Source organism: Mesoplodon mirus (genome assembly GCF_964341445.2).
Source record: "Mesoplodon mirus genome assembly, chromosome: 19".
Lineage (NCBI taxonomy): Eukaryota > Metazoa > Chordata > Mammalia > Artiodactyla > Ziphiidae > Mesoplodon > Mesoplodon mirus.
In genome coordinates, this window is record NC_138995.1 from 64,632,331 (window position 1) to 64,651,563 (window position 19,233).

A 19,233-nucleotide genomic window follows, 5' to 3' on the forward strand; every position below is an offset into this window, starting at 1 on the left:
ATCTAGAAAAGATTTCCCACATTCACTGCACTCATAAGGCCTTTCCCCTGTGTGAATTACGTGATATTCCATGAGTGAAAAACTCTTCAGAAAAGATTTCCCACATTCGTTACACTCATAAGGCCTTGACCCTGTTCTGATCATAACACTCTGATGATAACAGAGTCTGGACCTAGATGAAAAAGACTTACCCATTCACTGCATGCATAAAGGCTTTGCTGCATTGTGAACTCTACAGTGTTCAGTGAGATAAGAATTTGCTCTAAACGATTTTCCATATACAATGCATTCATAAGACCTTTTAAAAATATTCATTTATTATTTTTTAAAATTTATGGCTGAGTTGGGTCTTTGTTGCTGGGTGTGAGCTTTCTCTAGTTGCGGCGAGTATGGGCTATTCTTCGTTGCAGAGCACGGGCTCTAGGCATCTGGGCTTCAGTAGTTGTGGCTCGTGGGCTCTAGAGCGCAGGCTCAGTAGTTGTGATGCACAGGCTTAGTTGCTTCACGGCATGTTGGATCTTCCCAGACCAGGGTTCGAACCCGTGTCCCCTGCATTGGCAGGTGGATTCTTAACCACTGAGCCACCAGGGAAGCCCCCATAAGACCTTTTGATTACATGAATTCTCTGATGATCCTGGAGGATGGAACTATAGATCTAAGACTTCCCACATTCACTACACTCAAAAGGCCTTTATCCAGTGTGAACTCCCTGATGATAACGAAGGTTCCTCCTAGTGGTAAAAGATTTCCCACATTCATTACACTTATAAGGCCTTTCTCCTGTGTGAACTCTCTGGTGTATAAGAAGGTAAGATCTTTGGATAAACGATTTCCCACATTCAGTGCACAAATAAGGCCTTTCTCCTGTGTGAATTCTCTGATGATTCCTGAGGTTGTAACTAGTGGAAAAAGATTTCCCACATTCACTGCACTTGTAAGGCCTTTCTCCTGTGTGAACTCTCTGGTGTATAAGAAAGTGACATCTTTGGGTGAAGGATTTCCCACATTCACTGCACACATAAGGCCTTTCTCCTGTGTGAACTCTCTGGTGTTTAAGAAGGGAACACCTTTGTATAAAGGATTTCCCACATTCACTGCACACATAAGGCCTTTCTCCTGTGTGAATTCTCTGATGATTACTGAGGTTGGAATTAGAGAAAAAAGATTTCCCACATTGACTGCACACATAAGGCCTTTCTCCAGTGTGAACTCTCTGATGATTAATGAGCGTGGAACCAGAGGAAAAACATTTCCCACATACAGTGCACTCATAAGGCCTATCTCCAGCATGAGTCCTCTGATGGTAACACAGGGCAGAGCTGGAGGTAAAACATTTTCCACACTCACTGCACTCATAAGGCCTTTCTCCTGTGTGAACTCTCTGATGATAACGAAGGCCAGAGTGAGAGGTAAAAGACTTCCCACATTCACTACATTCATAAGGCCTTAATCCAGTGTGAACTCTCTGATGATAATGGAGGCCACGGCCAGACATAAAAGATTTCCCACATTCACTGCATTCATAAGGCCTTTTTCCACTATGAACCTTCCAGTGCTGTGTGAGGTAAGATTGCTGACTAAAGGACTTCCAACACTCACTGCACTCATAAGGCCTTTTTCCTGTGTGAACTCTCCGGTGGAGAATGAGTACCGAGCTATTGGTAAAAGATTTCCCACATTCACTGCAAGCAAAAGGCCTTTCCCCTTTATGTACTCGCTGGTGTAGGACGAGCACCGAGCTATTGTTAAAAGAGTTCCCACACTCACTGCAATCGTAAGGCCTTTCTCCTGTGTGAACCCTCCAGTGTACAATGAGGTAAAATTTTCGTCTAAAAGATATCCCACATTGAGTACACTCATAACGCCTTTCTCCAGTATGAACTGTCCGTTGTCGAATTAGGATGGATCTACAGCTAGGAAACTGCGCACATTCACTGCACAAGTAACAATTTTCTCCAATGTGTCTTCTCCAGGGATAAATAAGGACAAAGTTTTGGTTAAAGGATTTCCCACATTTGCTGCACTTGTACTGCCTCGCCCCACTATGAATCCTTCGATGCAGATTGAGGGTTGAGGTTCGCCTGAAAGATTTTCCACATTCACGACACACATGAAACCTTTCTCCAGTATGCACTCTCTGGTGCACAACAAATGAGGATTTGTACCTGAATGTCTTCCCACATTCACTGCACACAAAACAATGTCTTCCAGGGTGGACACCCTGGTCCTGAACCAGTGCATGTTTTGGGCTGAAGGCTTTCTTGCATTCTCCCTGGCTGTAATGACTTTCTCTGCTTTGTAAAGTTGCCTCACGCTGGGCAATCTTGTTTGGCTTCTCCCTGGTGTAAGTGGTCTGTTGCTGGAGATGTCCCAAGGTGGCCAGAAAGTCTTTCCCAACTTCCTCACAGGTAAAGGGCTTTCCTGACACATGGTATTTGCAGCTCTTCACAAACAAGGCCCTGACTACAGCGTTTCTGAAGGAATTTTCTTCCATATGCTGTTTCTGGAGGTTTGCACTAAAATGAAATTGTTTCATACATATTCTACACCCGAACACTTTCTGGCTGTGTTGTGTTTCTTCATGCTCAGCCAACTGAAAAATACCTCTCAAGACCAGACTACAGTTCTTACAGGGGTGGCTCTTCTGGGAAAACGAAGGTGCCCCGGGAGTCCTGGCCTGTGACATGCTTATAGAAATGCTTCGTTGACAGGGTGCTCCTGCGTTCTCTGCTCCACAGCAGCAGCCTGAATGCAAATAAATGCTGGTGAAACACATGCAAATAAACAGGTTGACCTTATAGGGAGGGGGCAACATCATCGTAAATGTGATGTGTGACATCTAAGAATGAGTTGGTGGGATGCTCGTCCACACAAGAGATCTGAAATTCCATTGGGGAAGTGGCTATTTATAAAAAGGTCATAAGAAACTACTATGAACAATTAAATGCCAACAAACTGGATAAACTAGAAGAAACGGATAAATTCTTTGAAACAGACAATGTACCAACAATGAGTCATGAAGAAATAGAAAATCTGAATAGACCAATAACAAGTAAGGAACCTGAATCATTAATAAAAAAAAATATTCCAACAAAGAAAAGTCCAGGATGAGATAGATTCACTGGTGAATTCTACCCAAGATTTTTAAGAAGAATTAATGTCAATCCTTCCTCAACTCTTCCAAAACACTTAAGAAGAAACATTTCAAAACTCAATTTCTGAGGCTAGCATTACCCTGATACAAAAGCAAGATATGCAAACTACAAGAAAGGAAAATTACGGGCCCAAATCCTTGGTGACCATAGAATGAGAAATTCCTAATAAATACTCAACAGCACGTTCAAGAATCTTACACTAGGGCTTCCCTGGTGGCACAGTGGTTGAGAGTCCGCCTGCCGATGCAGGGGACACGGGTTCGTGCCCCGGTCCAGGAAGATCCCACATGCCGTGGAGCAGCTGGGCCCGTGAGCCATGGCTGCTGAACCTGCGCGTCTGGAGCCTGTGCTCCGCAACGGGAGAGGCCACAATAGTGAGAGGCCTGCGTACCACAAAAAAAAAAAAAAGAAGAATCTTACACTATTGAATAATAAAAAAAAAATTTAGGTAACTCCCTGGCAGTCATCCAGTGGTTAAGGCTTGGCGCTTTTACTGCAGAAGAAGAATCTTACACTATTATCATTAACAAGTGTGATTTATCCCTGGGATGCAAGGATAGTTCCTCATATACAAATCAAAAAACATGACATACCATATTAACAGAATGAAGGATAAAAATCATATGAATGTCTCAAAAAATGCAGAAAAAGCAATAAACAAAATTGAGGATACTTTCATGTTGAAAACTCTCAACAAATTAGGTATAGAAGAAATGTACCTCAATACGATAAACCCATATACAATAAGCCCACACTAATATTATACTCAAAGTGTAAAAACTTAAAGCCTTTCCTCTAAAATCCAGAACAAGCCAAAGATGCCCACTGTTCACATTTCTATTCAACACAGTTCTGGAAGGCCTAGCCAGAACACATAGTTATCAGGAAAAAAAAAAAAAAAAAAAAAGGCATCAAAATCACAAAATAAGTAAAACTGTCTGTGTTTGCAGAAGATATGCTCTTACATATAGAAAACCCTAGGGACTCCTCCCACCCAAATCTGTTAGAACTATTAAACAATATCAGTAAAGCTGCAGGATACAAAATCAATATGCAAAAAGCAGTTGCATTTCTATAAACTAACAATGAAATATCTGTATTCTGAAAACTATAAGACAACGATGGAAAAAACTGAAGAAAACACAAATAAATGGAAAGACATCCAGTGTTCTTAAATTGGAAGAATATTGTTAATTTTACCAAGAGCAACTTATAGACTGAAAACAATCCAAATGGAAAGTCCAATGACATTTTCCACAGAAATAGAGTAAACAATCCTAAAATTTGTATGGCAGCAGAAAAAATCCCAAATAGTCAAAGCAATCTTGAGAAAGAAGGACAAAGCTAGAGGCATCACACTTCCTGATTTCAAAATATTACAAAGCTATGGTAATTAGCACATGATGGCACTTGCATAAAAAGACACATAGACCAATGGAACAGAATAGAGAGCCCAGAAATAAAGGCACGCTTATATAACTCATCTTTGATAGGCACCTCAAGAACACACAATGGATAAAGGACAGTCTCCTCCATAAATGGTGATGGGAACACTGGATATCCACATGCAAAAAAAAATGAAAACTTGACCCTTGTCTTACACCATTCACAAAAATTAACTTGAATTGGATTAAACATTTTTAAATGTAAGACCGAAATTGTAAAACATTTAGGAGAAAACACAGAGAAAAAGCTCCTTGACACTGGTGTTGGCAATGATGTTTCTGGATGACACCAGTAGCAGAAGCAATGAAAGCAAAACCAAACAAGTGGGTGTATATCAAGCCCAAAACCTCCTGCACAGCAAGGGAAACGAAATGAAAACACAACCTAAGGAAAAGGAGAAAAGACCTGCAAAGGGTTCCTCTGATAAGGGGTTAATATCCAGAAAATATCAGAACTCATACAATTCAACAATAAAAAACCAAAGAATCCAATTAAAAATGGGCAAAGGACCTGAACAGATATTTATCCAAAGACATACAAATGGTCATCAGGTACGTGAAAAGGTGCTCAACATCACTAACATCGGGGAAATGCAAATCCAAACCACAACGAGGTATCACCTCACACCTGTGTGGAACACTACTATCAAAAAGACAAGAGATACGTGTTCTTGAGGATGTGAAGAAAAGGAAACCCTTCTACATTGTGGGTAGGACTGTAAATCGGTACAGCCGTTAGGGAAAACTGTATGGAATTTCCTAAAAATTAAAAATAGAACTCTGCATGGTCCAATAATCCCAATTCTGTGTCTATTTCCAGAGGAAACAAAATCTGTATCTCAAACAGCTGTTTGCACCCCCATGTTCATTTCAGCATTATTCACAATAGCCCAGGTTTAGAAACAACCTAAGTAAGTACAGCCATACCTTGTTTTATTGTGCTTCATAGATAACTAATTTTTTTTACAAATTGAAGCTTTGCAGTAACCCTGTGTCAAGCAAGCCTATTTGCCCAAGTTTTCTAACAGCATTTGCTCACTTTGTGTCTGTGCATCACATTTTGGTATTTTTTGCGATATTTCAAACTTTTTCATTATTATTACATTTGTTATAGTGATCTGTGATCAGTGATCTTTGTTTCAGGGTGCCACAAACTGGACCCATATAAGACAGGAAACTTAATAGATAAACATTATATGTGTTCTGGCGGCTCTACCAACTGGCCAATCCATCTCTCTCCCTGTCCCCAAGCCTCCCTCTTACCGGAGATGTAACAATATTGAAGTTAAGCTAATTAATAACCTTACAACTCTAAGTGCTCAAGTAAAAGGAAGGTTCACACGTCTTTCATTTTAAATCAAAAGCTAGAAATGATTAAGCGTAGTGAGGAAGGCAAGTCAAAAGCCAAGAAAGGCTGAAAGCCAGGCTTCTTGGACCAAACAGTATTAACCAAGTTGTATCAATAAATACAAAGGAAAAGTTCTTGAAGTAAATTAAAAGTGCTACTCTAGTGAACACACAAATAAGAAAGCAAAAGAGCCTTATTGTTGATATGGAGAAAGTTTAGTGATCTGTATTCAACAACAAGCCAGCCACACATTCCCTTAAGCCAAAGCCTAATCCAGAGTCTGGCCCTAACTCTCTCCAATTCTGTGATGGCTGAGAGAGGTGAGAAGCTGCAAAAAAAAAAAAAAAAAACGTCTGAAGCTACCGTAGGTTGGTTCATGAGATTTAAGGAAAGAAGCCGTCTCCATAAAATAAAAGTACAAGGTGAAAAAAAAGCACACAGTGAAGCAGCAAGTGCTGATGTAGAAGCCGTACCAAAGTTATCCAGATGATCTAGCTAAGATAATTAATGAACGTGGCTACACTAAACAACACATTTTTAATGTAGATGAAACAGTCTTATGTTGGAAGAAGATGGCATCTAGGACTTTCACAGTTAGAGAGGAGAAGTCAATGCCTGGCTTCAAAGGTTCAAAGGACAGGCTGACTCTCTTATTAGGGGTAATGAGGCTGGTGACTGGAAGTTGAAGCCAATGCTCATTTATCATTCTGAAAATCTTAGGCCCTTAACAAATATGCTAAATCTACTCTGCATATATTCTATAAATGGAACAAAGCCTGGATGTCAGCACGTCTCCTTATAACATGGTTTACTGAATATTTTAAGACTACTGTTGAAACCTACTGCTCTGAAAAAAAGATTGTTTTCAAAATATTACTGCTCACTGACAATGCAGCTGGTCAGCTAAGAGCTCTGGTGGAGACGTACAAGATGAATGTTGTTTTCATGCCTGCTACTACAACGTCCATTCTGTAGCCCATGGATCAAGTAGTTCACACTGTCAAGTCTTAAGAAATACATTTCATAAGGCTACAGCTGCCATAGATAGCAATTCCTCTAATGGATCGGGGCAAAGTAAATTGAAAACCTTCTGGAAAGGATTCACCATTCTAGATGCCATTAAGAACAGCTGTGAATCATGGGAAGAGGTCAAAATATCAACATTAACAGGAGTTGGGAAAAACTTGATTCCAACTCTCTGGATGACTTTGAGGGGTTCAGGACTTCAGTGGAGGAAGTAACTGCAGATGTGGAAAAAGCAAGAGAATTAGAAGTGGAGCTGGAAGATGGCTGAATTGCTATAATCTCAGGAGAAAACTTTAACAGATGAGGAGTTGTTTCTTATGGATGAGAAAAGAAAGTGGTTTCTTGAGATGGAATGTACTCCTGGTGAAGACGTTGTGCAGGTTGTTGAAATGATGACAAATGCTTTAGAATATTACACTGGGCTTCCCTGGTGGCACAGTGGTTGAGAGTCCACCTGCCGATGCAGGGGACACGGGTTCGTGCCCTGGTCCGGGAAGATCCCACATGCCGTGGAGCGGCTGGACCCGTGAGCCATGGCCGCTGAGCCTGCACGTCCGGAGCCTGTGCTCCGCAACAGGAGAGGCCACAACAATGAGGGGCCTGCGTACCGAAAAAAAAAAAAAAAAAGAATATTACATAAACTTAATTCATAAAGCAACAGTAGGGTTTGAGAAGACTGACTCCAATTTTGAAAGAAGTTCTACTGTGTTTTTTTTTTTTTGTGGTACACGGGCCTCTCACTGTTGTGGCCTCTCCCGTTGCGGAGCACACGCTCTGGACGCGCAGGCTCAGCGGCCATGGCTCACGGGCCTAGCCGCTCTGCAGCATGTGGGATCTTCCCGGACCGGGGCACGAACTTGTGGCCCCTGAATTGGCAGGTGGACTCTCAACCACTGCACCACCAGGGAAGCCCAGCAATAAAGTATTTTTTAACTAAGTTATACACGTTGTTTTTTTAGACATAAGGCTACTGCACACTAACAGGCTACTGTACAATGTAAACATAACATTCGTATGCACTAGGAAACCAAAAGTCTGTGTGACTTGCTTTATTGTGATACTCACTTTACTGCAGTAGTCTGGAACCAAACCTGCAATATGCCTGTATCTGTCTACAGATGCATGGGTAAATAAAGCTTGGTATTTATATGCAGTGGGGTATTATTCAGCCATAAAAAGGGAAATTGTGCATTTGTGACAACATTGATGAACCTGGAGGGCATAATGCAAAGTGAAATAAGCCAGAGAATGATAAATACTGTATGCTAAAACTTATATATGGAATTTTGAAAAAAAAAAAAAAAGTTGAACCCATAGCAGCAAAGAGTGGAATGCCAGGGGCTCCGGTCTAGGGGAAATGGGGAGATGCTGGTCAGTTATAAGATGAAAAAGCTCTGAGGATCTAATACAGCATGGAGCCTATACTTAATAATGCTGTATGGTATACTTCAAATGCGCTAACAAAGTAGATCTTAAGGGTTCTCACACACACAGGAAATGTAAATATAATATGTGAGGTACTGGATGTGTTAAGTAACTTGACTGTAATAATCATTTCACAATGTGTGTATGTATATATATAATCATGACACTGTACACTTACTTCTACATTTCACCTTTTTTTTTTTTATTCTTTGGTCACAACGCGTGGCTTGTGGGATCTCAGTTCTCCTATCAGGAACTGAACCCAGGCCATGGCAGTGAAAGCGCTGAATCCTAACCACTAGACCACCAGGGAACTCCCTGTACAGTTTAAATATATACAGTATTATTTGTCAATTATACCTCAATAACCTGGAGAAGAAAAAAGAAAAGAGATCTAAACACTACAAGTAAAACCATAAAGGACAGCCTTGGAAAAAAGCCCATGATCCAAGTAAGTAATGGTCATGACAATACCTTCAATTCCTGGCATATGGAAGCAGAAGGAAATGTCAGATGATAAGAAGGAACAAAACCTGGGACACAGAAGTGCCATGGACCTGGATTCACCACCTGACCAGGGAAAGGGCAAGTAAGATACAATCCATTAGCCTCACTGCAAGACTGCTGACCTCAAATCCATCCCTACGAGGGCTGAGTACGGACTGTACTGGGACTATGGGGAGAGAAGGGGGCAGTGCAAACAACGCAGCCCTACCTATCACAGCAACGACCCCGAAAGCTGGGGAAACAGGCAGTGCCCAAGGTCCACATGTGAGAAGGACGGAGCACACCTTGGAGAAAAGAGGGTGAGGCCGGATACAGAGCCCAGCCCAGGTCACTGGGGAGGGTGAGGCTCTTACCACCCAGTGAAGATATGAGCGCCAAGTTCTCCAGCATCACATCACGGTACAGGCGTCTCTGAGCCTCATCGAGGAGCCTCCATTCCTCCCAGGAGAAGTACAGGGCAATGTCCTCAAAGGTCACACCACCCTGTCATGAATGAGATAGATGGAACATCAACATTCTCTCTCGGAGGACCCACAACGCATCTCCTCACACGTGTATTCCACGGTCCTCCTCCATCCGAGCTCCCCACGTCAGGCCTGGTGCCCGTGATGCCTGATCTCTCCTCCCTGCGTTCAGCCCTCAGCAACACAAGGCGGTGGCCGGGGGGATAAACGCCATCTGAACTCGGGGCCTGGCCTGCAGGGTCCCATCCCTCCCCCAAGTAACTCCCCTGAGGTCTCCCACACTGTGCCTCCAGGACACGGCCAAACATGGGCTCATCTTTGCCCTTGACCCCCACACCAGGGCCTGCGGGCCCTCAGCTCACACCCGCCCTTGACGTGCACGGCGTCCGGTCGACCAAACCCCTCTCGCAGCTTCCGGCCTCACAGCCGCCCTCCCACGGCCCTACCGCCCCCCCGCCCCACGTCACAGGCACCTCTCTGGACCCCCCCCCCCGGGACCTGGAACATGGCACCCACAGAGCGCTCAACAAAATCCAACGTGATCGGGTACGACCCCAGTTCTCGACGGAGCCCAGAGCCAGGGAAAGCCCTGCCTGCCTCGCTTCTGATCTGTTTCAGGATTAGCCACCCAGAACCAGGGAGGGACTGGGACACCCCCTCCTGCCTTACACAGGCTCCGTACGTGCCTCTTCACCCTTCAGAACCTGGGCGAAAAGGCAGGCAACCATGGCTGGGCGCCGTGTGTGCAGGACCCCCTCGCACCCCCACCCGGCCCTGGAACCTAGCGACCTCAGGCTGCCTGACTAACCTCGGCTGCCTCTCATCGGATCCTGTGGCCTCGGACGAGGACTCAGCTCCCTGTGCCTCTCTGTCACCCCCATTCCAACCCAAGCCGTTCGTTCTCTTCTCTGAGCGGCTGTTTGAAAACCTTTAAAGCCCGCACACACACCGCTCCTCGTCCGTTCACAGCCCTCCGTGACCCCCAGGTCCCTCAGAATAAAGGAGCAACCTCTCTCTCTGCCGGCCCAGGCGTGGTTCCCCCTCACACTCTCTTTACTGCAGTCATCACATGCGCCCCAGGTTTCCCGAATCCTCCCGGCTCAGTCCGACCTCCAAGCCTTTGTACCTGCCGGTCCCTCCGCCTGTCACCCTCGCCCACGCGCCACCCACGACCGCCACACCGTCCAGGACACCGCGGCCTGGGCTGCGGGCACGTGAACAGGCGTCCTGCACTCGGTGCTTTAGTGTCTGGTGCAGTGAGGGCGGTGAGGGGCCGGAGGACGAGCGTTTACCTCAGGCGGGTCCCTCAGGGCCGCCGCCGCCATCGGACTCGGTGGACGGAGCGGGGCCGGGAGCTGCGGGAGAGGAGGCGAGACGCGGGCACGGCGGTCACTCTCCCGGGCCTGGCGCAGGGCACCCCGGGCTGCGTCGCCGAGCCTCAGACGCGCCTCTGTGTAGCGGGGACAGACCCTCCTCTCGGACCGTCTCTGTCCCGTCACCTAGAACCTGACACAAAACTCCAGAGGCCAAACCGACCAGAAGGAAGCGAAAATGACCGCCGAAAGGAGGACGCCGGAAGTCCCGCCCCAACGCAATGCGCACGCGCGGGAACCCCTCACCCTGATTGGTCGTGGGTTTGTAACTGCGGCCTCTCGGCCAGGGGCCTTCTGGGGGCCCGCAGCGAAGCGAGTTGATACTGTTCAACCCGAGCGTTGGTTTTGCAGCCCCCTGAAGCAGGTGGACCAGCAGGAGCTCAGCCTCTGCTGGTTTCCATAAAAAACGGCTCCCTTGCTTGTATTATCAGTCATTTTCAGAAGTGGAAACAAAAATCAACAGGATCAACAGAAGTGGAAGTAAAATAGCAACTGCCAAACTAAATGTCCTAAATTGTATGCTAATTTTTAGTTTTGTGGCCTTTTTAGAATTGTTAACAATTGTGTCCCCTAACTATATATATATATAAATTTTGTTACAAAAATGAACCCGTTTATTAAAGGGCAGCAGAGTTTCAAATGGTGCTGTTTCTACTGGTCTTTCAATTCCTTCAATCTTCTGATGATCGATTTTACTGTGACGGCAGGAGTGGTGTTGTAAATATAGTTAGGCCTATATCTTTTTGGGTGTTGAGCTCATTTATTTATTTGGTGACAAGAAAATATTGAATGAGAACTGTGTGAGTCTGCTAGGGTTGCCATAACATTTGAATACTATTGAATCCGAGGGTAGTCATAAGCCATTAATAAAAAATAAACTGTAACCTGCCTTCACTGATCAACCTCACTTTGCTTTTACAAAAACGTGGACGTACTCCCAAGCATCAAATAGCCTAAACAGTAAGATCTTTGCCAAGTTGCTTTTTAGGAAATTGGAGTCACCTGTGTCCAGTTTGAGCTCAAGTTGGTTAAAACTGCTAAGACCACTGACTCTCCAACTGGGCAAGTGCAAGTGTTGGCTAGGTGACTTTTTTTTTTAGTTAATTAATTAATTTATTTTTGGCTGTGTTGGGTCTTCATTGCTGCATACGTGCTTTCTCTAGTTGCGGCGAGCGGAGCGGGGGATACTCTTCGATGCGGTGCGCGGGCTCCTCGTGGCCATGGATTCTCTTGTTGCAGAGCTCGGGCTCTAGGTGCATGGGCTTCAGTAGTTGTAGCATGTGGGCTCAGTAGTTGTGGCTCACAGGCTCTAGAGCGCAGGCAGTAGTTGTGGCGCACAGGCTTTGTTGCTCCACGGCATGTGGGATCTCCCCACACCAGGGCTCAAACCAGTGCCCCCTGCTTTGTCATGCGGATTCTTAACCACTATGCCACCAGGGAAGTCCCCAGCTAGATGATTTTTGATGTCAGAGGGCCAAAAGCCCACCCTCAGAACAAGCTAAGCCTGCCACTTTCTGAACATGTATCTCATGAAGAAGTCTGTAGCTTACTTTTACCTGTGCAGAATGACAATTACTGCACCTTTTCCATATCTTCAATCCCCATCATCACCCCTGCCAAGCTTTATCCCATAAATATTCCTAGCCCCTCACCTTTGGGGAGATGAATTTGAGATTTGTCCTTCCTTCTCCTTGCTTGGCTGCCTTGTGAATAAACAGTTTCTCTGCTGCAAACCACAGTGTCTCAGCGTTTGGCTTGCTGTGTGTAGGTCACATGAAACTGGTTCAGTAACAGTATGGACTGGGTGGCTTAAATAACAGAAATTTATTTTCTTGCAGCTCTGGATGCTGGAAGTCTAAGAGGAAGGTGTCAACAGGTTTAATTTTTCCTGAGGCTTCTGTTTTGGCTTTTGGGTAGTCCACTTCGTGCTGTGTCCTCACATGGCCTTTTCTCCCTGTGAGCATACTCCTGATGTCTATCCCTCTTCTTATAAGTGATGAAATAAAATTTACATTTTAAGGAAGGACAAGAAAATTTAAACATAAAATTTTCTTCTTTGGCCTCCCTACCTCCTTAATGTGCAGTGTGCATGTACATTACACACTAACTAGCCTTCCTCAAAGATGGGAATGCTTTCTTGAATGTAAAGATCAATTTTTTTTCCCTTTCTTCTGATGCTAGCAATGGAACTTCTTAAAAGATTAGCATTCTTTCCAAACTCTGTTGGGGGTCATGGTGACTCACTGCTCGCTTTGTACATGCTTACTTGGCCTACGAACTTTATGTAAAATGTCAGTATGTCATTTTGTTGTACAATCCTTTGTCTGAAAATGTAAATATTTGTGCCTTCAACTTCTAAAAGGCAGAACAGATCTCAGAGATTCTGAGAGTCTGTCTCCTGGGTGATAATTCTCAGTTTGGCTTGAATAAAATTCACTTTTTTCTTCTTAACTTGATTGTTAATTGAGTTTTTGTCAACAGAAGGAAACCAGTCTTAATGGAATACAGCCACACTCTTATGACCTCACTTATCCTTAATTACCTCTATAAATGACCTATGTCCAACTACAATCCCACTGTAGGTTAGGGCTTCAACCTATGACAAGTATTCTGTTAATATATGTTAGTGGTAATAAAAGACAAGTAGCTTACTAAAACTGGGTAATAAAGAGGAAAAGAATATTCAACTTTTAAAAGTATCCTCTGGGGCTTCCCTGGTGGCGCTGTGGTTGGGAGTCCGCCTACCGATGCAGGGGACACGGGTTCGTGCCCCGGCCCGGGAGGGTCCTACATGCTGCGGAGCGGCTGGGCCCGTGAGCCATGGCCGCTGGGCCTGCGCGTCCAGAGCCTGTGCTCCGCAATGGGAGAGGCCACAATAGTGAGAGGCCCGCGTATGGGAAAAAAAAAAAAGTATCCTCCAATTGCCAATAGATCACAATAATTTCTGAAATTGCCTTTATAAAAGCATAATTTCCAAAATATGCCTATTAAATACCGTAAATGCATCACTTCTTTTTTTAAATTTACTTATTTTATTTTATTTATTTTATTTTTGGCTGCATTGGGTCTTCGTTGCTGTGCGCAGGCTTTTCTCTGGTTGTGGTGAGCAGCAGCCACTCTTCATTACAGTGCTCAGTCTTCTCATTGCACTAGCTTCTCTTGTTGTGCAGCATGGGATCTAGGCGCACAGGTTTCAGTAGTTGTGGCACTCGGGCTTCAGTAGTTGTGGCTTGCAAGGTCTAGAGCACAGGCTCAGTAGTTGTGGTAAACGGGCTTAGTTGCTCTGAGGCATGTAGGATCTTCCTGGATCAGGGCTCAAACCTGTGTCCCCTGCATCGGCAGGTGGATTCTTAACCACTGCACCACGAGGGACGCTCGTAAATGCATCACTTCTAAGAACTATTTCAAACAAACACAAACTTTCAATTAAAACAAATAGTAAATGATGCAAATATATAGTTTAATTCACTTGAATACTTACACTTGTTATCACATATAACACTGATTATTATCCCACCTGAGTAATCCCTCACAAACTCATCATCTTCCCTACAAAAAGTTCGGATCATTCTCATCACTGAGGTATCCTCTGATACCTGGCAAAAGAAGCCTTCCCCTGCTTCCCCTGCTTCTTTTCTCATCACTCTTCCCATCGCACACTATACCACAAACACATTGATCTTCCTTCAGTCTTTGAATTCCATATGTGACTTTACAGCTCAAGAGTAGTCCCAGGTCTTTTGCTCTCCAAATGAAACATCTATTTTCCCCACTATGCTTTGTAAATTCAAATAAATCTTTTAAGTGTCAACATAATAGTTTAACATTTAAGGTGCTGTTATAATCTACAATCTTAAATCTTGAATATTCTCTATATTACCATAAAATTCCCTGGACCTGTAGTGAATAACAGTATATAATTTTAGAAAATTGGTTTTGAATAATTATGAGTATCTTTGCTGTTTTTATACTCTACATGTAATAGGAAGCAGTTATTATCACTGTTATTCGATTTCGAATCAAAATATTCTGAAAGATGAAATGATATAAAATGTGAGCCTACAAATATATAAAGTTGATTAAATAAATACAAGGGTGTTCTAGAGAGAATTTATAGTCCAGGAGCTACACTTAGAATATTTGTTCTCCTTGCCCAGAAGGCAAAGCAAAACAGAAAGCTGTGTCACTACCAAAGAGAACAAAAGGATGAATCTTGGTAAGCCTGAAAATACCTTTGCAGAGGTGTTCATTAGACCATGGTGTGGGTTCATAATCAGGCTTATCCAAAAAGATAAAATAGAAGAGAACAGGGTAAAAGGAGACAACATATTCACCAGGATGAGAATGGTGAACACAGCTTTTTTCCCAGAGAATGGTGCTTCGGTTTCATGGGAAAGTCTAGGGGAAACGCTGTGGCTGTGAATGTGGTGAATTCTCTTGTATTTTGTAGTTTTACAGTTGATGACAACAAGACCCTGTTACTCCATGACAGCTGTAACCCACAACACACTGTAGGAAATAAGAGTGATTCTGAGTTTTAAAGTCTGACTCTCCCTACTGGGCTTCTTTGGGGACTTTGCAAATTGGAGCTAAGTTTTGGTTTGCAGCACGAGTGGAAGTAAAATAGGAAACTCCATATTAAATTCCCTCCCCTCCCAAAGCTAATTCATAGTTTTGTACCATTTTTAGAATTATACCCATTGTCTCTGCTGTCTCTGTGCATGTTGCACCTCACTATTTGGGAAAGAGAACACATTAATGACGTTTGTGTTAATCTGTTAGAACTGCCATAACAAGTACCATACAAGGATTGGCTTAAACAATAGAAATGTATTTTCTCACACTTCTGGAGGCTGGGAGTCCGAGAGGAAAGTGTCAGCAGGTTTGGTATCTCCTGAGGCCTCTCTCCTTGGCTTGGGAAGGCCATCTTCTCACTGGGTCCTCAAATGGCCTTTTTTGTCCCTGTGGGCATACACCTAGTGTCTACTCCTCTTATGAGGAAACCAGTTCTAATGAATTAGGGCCCCACCCTTATGACCTCATGTAATCTTCATTACCTCTCTAAAGGCCCTGTCTCCAACTACAGTCACTTAGGTCTTAGGACCTCAACATATGTATATCACTAAGTTAATGTAACTGTTCGTGGTACTAAAAGGCAATGGAGTTACTAAAGCTGTGGGATAAACAGGCAACGAGAGTCCAACGACGTGAAAGTATCCTGCAGGTGCTAATGGCTCACAGTAATTTCTAGAAGTGACTTTTGTAAAAACGTAACTTCCAGGGCTTCCCTGGTGGCACAGTGGCTGAGAGTCCACCTGCCGATGCAGGGGACGCGGGTTCGTGCCCCGGTCCGGGAAGATCCCACATGCCGCGGAGCAGCTGGGCCCGTGAGCCATGGCCGCTGAGCCTGCGCGTCCGGAGCCTGTGCTCCACGACGGGAGAGGCCACAACAGTGAGAGGCACGCGTACCGCAAAAAAAAAAAAAAACATAACTTCCAGAAGCTGCCCACTGAATACTCTAAATTCCATAAATGCATAACCACTACTAACTTTTTAAAACAAATAGAAAGCTTCCAACTGAAACAAACATTAAAAGGTGTTAAAATATAGTTTAATAAAATAAATTCATTTCAATACCTAGCACCTTTTATCTTAAACAATTATGATTATTTGTCCTACTTGATTAATCCCTCACAAAGCCATCGTCTCCCCGATAAAAAACTGTGTTCATCCTGATCCTCGAGATAGCCTCAGATACGTACTTTCTCTGCTTCTTTGCTACCCACTGTCCCCATCACACAATACCCTAAACAGGTCCTCCTTCTGTTCTTTGAACTCCACATGTACCTTTCCAACTCAGAGTATTCCCAAGTCTTTTTCTCTCCATTGAAACATATTTTTTCCTACAATGCTTTGTAAATTAAATCTTCTAGGTGTCAAGATAAATTTCAAATCAGCAGTGGTTTTCTACCCTGAACATTCCTATATATATTATAAAATTCTTTGAACCTCTAGTGAATAACACTATACAATTTACATAATTATGTTTAAATAGTTATTAGTACCATTCATGTTTCTATACACTATATGTAGTATGAAGCAGTTATCATCATCGTTATTCAATTTTGAATCAAAATGTCCCAGTTGGGTAAACAGGAAAAAATGTGAGCCTACAAATATATAAAGTTGATTATTTAAATATTGAGATCTTCCAGAATGAACTTATAACCCAGAGACTACACTTGGAACCTCTGTTCTCCTTGCCCAACAGACAAAGCAGAACTGAGAAACTTGTGTGTCACTGTCAAAGAGCAGGAAGCAGATGAATTGCCAGAAGCCTGAAGACACCAGAGCACAGGTGCTCATCAGACGATGGTGTGGGTTTATCATCAGTTATCCAAAAGAATAGAAGACAGCAAGGAAAAGGAGACACACATAGTCACCAGAATGAGCCAGTGCTTATGGTGCTTGTCTCACCTGGATGAGAGCAGCACTCTGGTCTCATGGGAAAGTCTACGGTAAGGCTGTTGTGATGAATGTGTTGCACTCGCTGTTAGTGTCTGTGCAGAACTAGCCCATCTTCCCCTGCCCTCAGACACGAGAGCTCATGGATCTTGGCCCTTTGCACACTGGGATTTACACCAGCAGGCGCTTGGTTCTCAGGCCTTCGGACTTGCGCTGAATGACACCAGCAGCTTTCCTGGTTCTCCAGTTTGCAGAGAGCAGGTTGTGGGACTTCTCAACCTCCATAACCAATTCCTACAATAAACGTCCTCTTAACGTAGTCATCCCTCAGGGGATGTATCCACAGGGACCTGGTTCCAGCCTCCACCACTTGGATATCAGAATCCTCAGATGCTCAATTACCTTACATAAGATGGCCCAGCACAGCTGGCCCTCTGGATGTCGGGGTTCTGCATCTGGGGTTGGCTGAATCCTGGGATGCAGAACTCACAGATATGGAACTGTATCTATATATCCTACTGCTTCTGTTTTTACGGAGAATGCTAACACAGACAATACAAATTCCCAACTGTAGAAAAGTCCCTGGAATCACAAAGGAAATAATAATCACGTCAATTGAAAGCTGCTCTTTGGCCCCGTTCCTGTCTGCCCATTTCTGTCCCCCCTCACCTTGAAAGAACCTAATTAAAGGAATGAGATCACTAAACAATTTAAACTAACTCCTGACTTATGCTCTCCTGAATGCACACACCTTGCCTGACCTGTTCATTGTTTTCCTAGATTAAAAGAATTAAGTAAAGAATGACTAGCCCTCTACCCTCAACAGCTCCCTAAGCAATCCTGCAGGCAGACCCCACAGGCAACGTAACATCCGAAGTCAGCCAGACTGAATGCAATGGAAAAGTTGCAGAAACTAACCTCCTGCCTTGACGATTCACTGAGATTCTTCCCCTTTTCCTTTTAAAAACTGTCATGGCTGGGAATTCCCTGGCAGTCCAGTGATCAAAACTTCACGCTTTCACTGCAGTGGGCACAGGTTCGACCCCTGCTCATGAACTAAAATCCCACATGCTGCAACGTGTGGCCAAAAGAAACCCCAAAACTGTCATGGCTGACCAGAATATTCAGAGTTGGTCTCGGCACATGAGTCCACCTTCTCTCCAGATTGCCAGCTTTTCTGATTAAAACATCTTTCCCTTCTGACACTTCCTTCTCCATTATTGGCTTTTCAGCTGTGAGCAGCCAAACCTGAGTTTGGTAATACAATGAGATAAAATTCTGCATTTATGCTACTCCCATTAGTTCAAGACTCAGGAGACGATTCACATACATGCTTCACCTTTGAACAATGCAGCCACTGTACTATACTAAAATAGCATGTTTCTTTGTTCCCTTCTGACACTGATGGTGTCAAAGATAAACACAACCAGATGTTAGTTGAAATGATAAAAACAACAATGGAAAAAAACTTTTTATTCAATAACTACTGACAGCAAGAGTTCAACTCCATGGTAATTTCTGCAGAGGTGATCAGATGTTTTAAACGGAGAATGAGAGGGACTTCCCTGGCGGCCCAGCAGTCAGGAATCCACACTTCCACTGCTGGGGGCACAGGTTCAATCCCTGGTCGGGGAACTAAGATCCAGCACGCAGCGTGGCACAGCCAAAAAACAAAACCCAAAAAGCCCTGTGAAGGGCTTCCCTGGTGGCGCAGTGGTTGAGAGTCCGCCTGCCGATGCAGGGGACACGGGTGGGTGCCCTGGACCGGGAAGATCCCACATGCCGCGGAGCGACTAGGTCCCTGAGTCATGGCCGCTGAGCTTGCGTGTCCGGAGCCTGTGCTCCGCAACAGGGGAGGCCACAATACTCAGACGACCGCATACCACCAAAAAAAAAAAAAAAAAAAAAACCCTGTGAGATAAATATATATATAAATTTTTAAATAAAGGGAGAATGAGAAAACAGGGAAGATGGGAGCTCAGTAGTCACAGAACTGAAACATTATAAAGTGTTGGGAAATGTAAA

At 44.0% G+C, this 19,233-nt stretch overlaps 1 long non-coding RNA gene across 1 annotated transcript; it reads right to left on the minus strand.

Moving 5' to 3' along the window:
• Window positions 1-355: 355 nt before the first annotated feature.
• On the minus strand, window positions 356-10,822 carry LOC309794622. The gene is made up of 3 exons (XR_014292168.1): window positions 10,663-10,822; window positions 9,260-9,389; window positions 356-2,745 (listed from the first exon to the last, which is right to left on the minus strand). It is a non-coding gene; the product is annotated as an uncharacterized lncRNA (long non-coding RNA).
• Window positions 10,823-19,233: the final 8,411 nt, after the last annotated feature.